Below are 7,213 nucleotides of genomic sequence, written 5' to 3' on the forward strand. Positions count from 1 at the left end.
AAGGATACAAAGCTGGATGAATACTGGGATGTAAAAAAAGACCAATCAGAAGGTGCGATTCTGGTATATGAGGACTTCACAGTTGTTCCTTATTTTCTATGTTAGCTATCATTGGTACAAAATACATGGAGTAAGTAACATATACAAAAAATATTTTTGGGTGGAAATATTTGAATTTTGTGAAGGGAATGGTGCTATACAGTATTATTATTATGAAGTAAGCTTTAGCTTACTTAGAACAAAACAATAGTGTGACCTGTTCAAATACCTGTTCCACAATCCATATATCTTCATTTTTATAATTTTGGTAAAATTCAAAGCAAAACAGTTCACACAAAAATAAAGAAAAAAAAATTGATGAGAAGTACCTGGATGGTTCTACCTCCAGACTTTAAATTTTTCCAAATGAATGTACGTCAAATTCATGTGAGAACAATTATACGGTAGCACATCAGTTAGCACTGGATCCAGTGCTCTGTGCCCGCTTGCAGACCAAGTAGGATTTGTATATTTTTTCCCTGTGCACATTTTTATACCAACATCCCAAAGACACTTGCAGTTCAGGTAAATTGGAGACTCTGCATGTAAATAAGGTGCGATGCTTGTTGGCAAAATAAAGCAGAAGAAAAGCGAGATTTACAGCACTGGCTTAACAGGCTAATTAAACAAAATAAAAAAGGTGTAGTTTAATGATAACAATCCAAATCAAGCTGGGAAATGCCTGAAAAACGTCACAAAATTGTGAACTGTCCAATAGACAAAGATCACATGCTTTTAGTGGATAAACTTAATGACTTTTTACACAATTTTAAACCAGTGATTTCAGTTCCCAAAATGCACAAGGAAGGCAGATGCTTTGTAAAATTAACAGAAATACTGCTGAGCTGGAGACCAGTATAACTGAAGTGGAGAAATCATTCCAGAAGGTTAAAAGCAACAGGGCAGAAGTGCTAGATGGCCTATCAGGTCAGCTCCTGAAGTCCACAAGTTTCCATTTGCTTTTCAACTGGTCCTTGACCAGTGGTACTGTACTTGAGCTGTGGAAACAGTCCGTCTTTACACTCAGTTCCTAAGGTTTCTTTGAGCATGGGAAAGGCATTATATAAATAAAATACATTATTATTATTATTAATATAATATATTATATATTATAATAATAATATATTATATATATTATCATAATAATAATATATACTCCCACCTCCAGCAGAACTTCGACTTCGTCCCGAAGGAGGTGGGGGACATTGAGCCTGAATGGGCCATGTTCCATGCCTCTATTGTTGAGGCAGCTGACCGGAGCTGTGGCCGTAAGGTGGTCAGTGCCTGTCGTGGCAGCAATCCCCAAACCCGTTGGTGGACACCGGCGGTGAGAGATGCCGTCAAGCTGAAGGAGGAGTCCTACGGGACCCTTTTGTCCTGTGGGACTCTGGAGACAGCTGATAGGTACCGGAAGGCCAAGCGGAATGTGGTTCAGAGGTTCCTGAGGCAAAAACTCAGGCATGGGGGGAGTTTGAGGAGGCCATGGAGAACGACTTTTCAGACAGCTTCAAGGAGATTCTGGTCCACCATCCGGCATCTCAGGAGGGGGAAGCAGTGCAGTGTCAACACTGTATATGGTTAGGATGGTGTGCTGCTGACCTTGACTCGGGACGTTGTGTGTCGGTGGGGGAAGTACTTCAAAGACCTCCTCAATCTCATTAATAAGCCTTCAAATGAGGAAGCAGAGCCTGGGGACTTGGAGGTGCGCTCCCCCATCTCTAGGACTGAGGTCACCGTGGTGGTCAAAAAACTCCTTGGTGGCAGGGCCCCGGGGGTGGATGAGATATGCCCGGAGTTCCTCAAGGCTCTGGATGTTGTAGGACTGTCTTGGTTGACACTCCTCTGCAACATCACATGGACATCGGGGACAGTGCCTCTGGATTGGCAGACTGGGGTGGTGGTCCCCCTCTTTAAGGAAAGTCTATTCGGGGGTCCTGGAGAGGAGGGTCCGTCGGATAGTCGAACCTCAACCGTGTTTCTCACGGGGAATCCTATAGGAGGTGCTCTGGGAGTATGGAGTACCGGACCCCCTGATAAGGGCCTTCGGTCCCTGTACAACCGGTGTCAGAGCTTGGTCCACATTGCCGGCAGTAAGTCTATCCTGTTTCCAGTGAGAGTTAGACTCCACCAGGGCTGTTCATTGTCACCGATTCTGTTCATAACTTTTATGGGCAGAATTTCTTGGTGCAGCCAGGGCGTTGAGGGGGTCCGGTTTGGTGGACTCAGGATTGGGTCACTGCTTTTTGCAGATGATGTTGTCCTGTTTGCTTCATCAGGCCGTGATCTTTAGCTCTCTCTGCATCGGTTCGCAGCTGAGTGTAAAGTGGCTGGGATGGGAATCAGCACCTCCAAATCAGAGACTATGGTCCTCAGCCAGAAAAGGGTGGAGTGCCCTCTCAGGGTTGGGAGCGAGATCCTGCCCCAAGTGGAGGAGTTCAAGTATCTCGGGGTCTTGTTCACAAGTAAGGGAGGAATGGAGCATGAGATCGACAGGCGGATCGGTGTGGCGTCCGCAGTGATGCGGGCTCTGCAGCACTGTGTCATGGTGAAAAAGGAGCTGAGCTATAAGGCAAAGCTCTCAATTTACCAGTTGATCTATGTTCCTACCCTCACCTATGGTCATGAGCTATGGGGTAGTGACCGAAAGAACGAGACTGCGAATACAAGCGGCTGAAATGAGTTTCCTCCGCAGGGTGTCTGGGCTCTCCCTTAAAGATAGGGTGAGAAGCTCAGTCATCAGGGAGGAGCTCAGAGTAGAGCCGCTGCTCCTCCGCATCGAGAGGAGTCAGATGAGGTGGCTCGGGCATCTGATCAGGATGCCTCCTGGACACCTCCCTGGTGAGGTATTCCGGGCACGTCCAACCGGGAGGAGGCCCTGGGGAAGACCCAGGACACGCTGGATAGAATATGTCTTCCGGCTGGCCTGGGAACACCTTGGGATTCCCCCGGAAGAGCTAGAAGAAGTGGCCGGGGGGAGGGAAGTCTGGGCATCTCTGCTCAAGCTGCTGCCCCCATGACCCGACCTCGGATAAGCAGAAGAGGATAGATGGATAGATGGATGGATTATTATTATGATTTTTATTATTATTAACCCCTTAACCGCCCTCTGCCGGATATATCCGGCATCGTTGTTTTATTGCTAACGCCATACTGCCGGAATTATCCGGCACATTTGCCTATTGTTATATGAATGCCTGGCGCGTAGTATAACTGACAGTTTGGCGTGGGTATTATTACTACGTTGTATTTCGACAACTCTGCGCTTGTATTGGCCGATCACGTGATGTGATTCGAAAGTGAAAGCTGTGAATATGGCGAAACGTAAACTGACTTCAAGTGAGGCTTTGCAGGCGATTTTGGACAGTTCTGATCATGATTGTAGCAGTTCTGAAGAAGATTTTAGCGACAATGATGAGCAGCAACGTGCGCTGCATGATACTGTGAATGAAGACGCATCGGATGACGGCGATGAGTGGGGGTATCCCCAGCATCTCAACTGGACTGCTGCCCGTGGTGAACTACCTTTTCTGCATCCGTTTGAGGCAACGTGTGGCTTTATTGTTGATGTAAACAATTACACTGCTGAGCAGTTTTATGAGCGGTTTGTGTCACCTGATTTGATCAGACATTTTGTTCATCAGACAAATCTGTATGCAGCACAGTTTATTGAGAAAAATCCCAATTTACCTCCACATTCCCGTGTTCGTGCTTGGTTTGACACTGATGAAAACGAAATGAAAAAATTCATTGGGATTTTGATGTTGATGGGAATAATCAGAAAAACAGATATTGAGATGTACTGGTCTACAGATCCTATGTATGCAACACCTATTTTTGCAGCTATCATGAAACGTAACCGATTCTCTTTGCTGCTGAAATTCTTTCATTTGAATGACAACAGAAATGAGCCAGATAAGAAAGATCCAAACCGCGACCGCTTGTTCAAGCTACGTCCTTTGATTGATCATTTATTTGAAACATTTCAGTTGCCCTACATGCCAGGACCGTCAGTTGCAGTTGATGAAAGTTTATTGTTGTGGAAGGGCCGCTTACATTTTCGACAGTATCTACCATTGAAAAAGGCACGGTTTGGTATCAAGATGTTTTGCTTAGCTGAGAATTCAGGTTACATTTATAGATTTCGTGTATACACTGGCAAAGAGGATCCTATGAGTAGTATTTCAGCAGTGTTGCCAGATGAATGTAAGGACTTTGGACTTTCAGAGAAAATTGTTGTGTACCTTGCCCTACCACTATTGGACAATGGGTACACCATTTGGATGGATAACTGGTACTCCAGTTGTATGTGTTTGCCCATTTCTAGAAGTTGCACAACATTTAGTGGTCAACACTGCTTGAATAAATGTAAAAAAGTAAAAAAACGAAAATTGTTCAGATTTCACCTGGTGTTGAGAATATTTAGGGAGTTGGCGGTTAAAGGGTTAAGCAGTCTGAATTACTTCAGGCCAGTGTTACGCACTTCTCTCTATTAAAAAAAAAATCTTGGGACAAGACGAGACTTTATTTCCTGCAACGAAACATGATCTATTGAAGAGAGACAGAGAGACACTTTCACATCTTGCGAGACAGTCAAGTCACATCATACCCTTTGGAAGCAAGTCCCATGAGACAGTGACTTTTACATGTCACGCCCTACTTACAACCATTTTCAAACAAGACCACGGTCATCTAACCTCTCAGTTGTTGGAATGCTTTTGGCAGACACACTTCCTGTGCTCTCAGCTCTTAAGCGAGACTAAAGTTTGTGCCAAGAGATTTAAAGAGTTCAAAAATGTTGGCGCGATACACATGCAGAGCAGGTTAGAGATAATGGAAGTAGGAAAATCTGAAAGTCTCAAAAAACTAAAGAGTAAAGATTGCATTAGTGCAAACAAACGGAAATTATAGGGGCGAGTACTTGTTTGATCGATTATTTTGTGTTTCATAGTTGTAAGTAATTTAGAGCACCATACAGAGATCTGTTTTGACTCTCACCTTAAGGAGGCTTTTTCTGGTGATAAGTGTCAAAAAAAATCTAGTTAAATCCACTGTAACTCAATGTTGTTTAATAATAAAAAATGTAAGGTTTGAGCGCTGAAGTCGGAAAACGACGAGATAAACACCAATTTATAATTAAAAGCAATTTCTTTATTATTTATTCTTGGTTAATTTAGAGAGATTGTGAGACTAACCCCCCAGCTCAGCTAACTGATTTGAGTTCGAGCAGACTGAGCAGAAAACTGTTCACCCTTTTATCACCTAGCTTGTTCATTAGCCAAAGAGAGAACAGAAAAAAAACATAACAGTTCATTTTGAGGTCATACATAGATTAGGGTTACATCTTAATTTATGACATAGGGGAGTACAGAAAAACAAAGCAGTACCAGGCGCCTACGTTTTCTAAAGACTGACCTTCTCAGTACACACACAAACCCATTTTAAGCAGTTTTTTTAAAGTTCATTGCATTAGTTATAAAGAGATTACATTCTTATAACTTTAATATCTTCACTAGATTCTATTTGTTTGATTAGATTGATAATCCTTATTTATTAATTCATAAATGACCATTTTGTCTTATATTTTTAAGCAAGAGTGAAGAAAACGATCACATTGATTCATAATATCACAGGGTGTTCTGTTAATATCAATAGGTTAGCATTTTCACTTAGAAGAATTAAGTCAGTCTCATCTATACTAATAAAAGGCAAAGCCCTCACTGACTGACTCATCACTAATTCTCCAACTTCCCGTGTAGGTAGAAGGCTGAAATTTGGCAGGCTCATTCCTTACAGCTTACTTACAAAAATTAGGCAGGTTTCATTTCGAAATTCTACGTGTAATGGTCATAACTGGAACCTGTTTTTTGTCCATATACTCTAATGGATGAGGCGGAGTCACGTATCGCGTCATCGCGCCTCCTACGTAATCACGTGAACTAAAAACAAGGAAGAGATTTACAGCACGAGTCAAACGCGGGAACGAAGGTAAATGACGTTAATTTTTGAGTGTCTTTTAATACTGTGTAAGCATACATATTAACACATGTGCAATTAAACGTGTGCATTTACGGGGTGATTTCTCAGGCTTAAAAGCTCGCCTTTTATTAAAGAGGTAAATGCAAACTGTTTTCATTCTGAAGGGCCCAAACCACGTTAGATTTCATGCTCAAGAGTAAACTCAGCACACAGCTTGGTCATATTACAACCGGTTCATTTTCCTCAGTTTAAAAAGGTTCACTTTTCTTCTTAATAAAATTTTTAAAGCAGTATTTCACCGCTGCGAGGCGCGGGTATTTTGATATATATCAAAATATATCACGTCATCACGCCTCCCACGTAAGCACGTGAACTGACCCGCTGCCGTTTGCAATGCCATATTCGCGAGATACAAGTTTAATGAGAAGACACGAGGTATAAACGACAGTTTGGATCACTTTGTAATAGAGTTAAAATTGCTGTAGCGAGAAAATTTAAACTGCTGGGTCATTAAATAAACCCGTGGACATCGCAACATCACACAAGACAGTGGCTCACGTGAAGTGACTGAACGCAGCAGGAGTGATGACTTCGATGAATCAAACCTGTTCAAAAAACACATTACACAATTGATAAGGTACGAAAACAATATGAAACCGATTGTGGATTTGCGTACAGCCATTGAAACTTTGTGACGGCACGAGACTTCAGGTCACGTGTCTGCAAAAGAACGTCATTGAGGCAACTATTTTTACTGGCGGTGGCTCAGGGGAGAGAGTTTTTATACCTCGCATCCCCGTTATACCCTCTGATCTCCCATTTCAATTCAAACGCCTCCAATTTCCAGTAAGGCTCTGCTTCGCAATGACAATTAATAAGTCTCAGGGACAGACCCTACAAAAGGCAAGACTGATTTTCACATAGCAAACTGTACGTTGCATGCTCAAGAGTAAGCTCAGCACACATCTTGGTCATATTACAACCAGAGGGGCGAACTGACACCGTGATATACAAAGAGATTCTTAACAAATAATTATTGATTCATTTTCCCTCAGTTTAAAAAGGTTTACTTTTCTTCTTAATAAAAATATTAAAGCAGTACTTTGCCACTGCGAAGCGCGGTTATTTTGATATATATCAAAATATATTGCGTCATCACGCCTCCCACGTAAGCATGTGAACTGACCCGCTGCTGTTT

At 42.5% G+C, this 7,213-nt stretch overlaps 1 protein-coding gene across 1 annotated transcript in view; it reads right to left on the reverse strand.

Moving 5' to 3' along the window:
* The window catches only part of LOC127525834 (nectin-1-like), a 60,906-nt gene that overhangs the window by 46,798 nt on the left and 6,895 nt on the right, over positions 1-7,213 (reverse strand). The gene's annotated exons all lie outside the window — the stretch shown is intronic.

This window comes from Erpetoichthys calabaricus, chromosome 12 (genome assembly GCF_900747795.2).
Source record: "Erpetoichthys calabaricus chromosome 12, fErpCal1.3, whole genome shotgun sequence".
Lineage (NCBI taxonomy): Eukaryota > Metazoa > Chordata > Cladistia > Polypteriformes > Polypteridae > Erpetoichthys > Erpetoichthys calabaricus.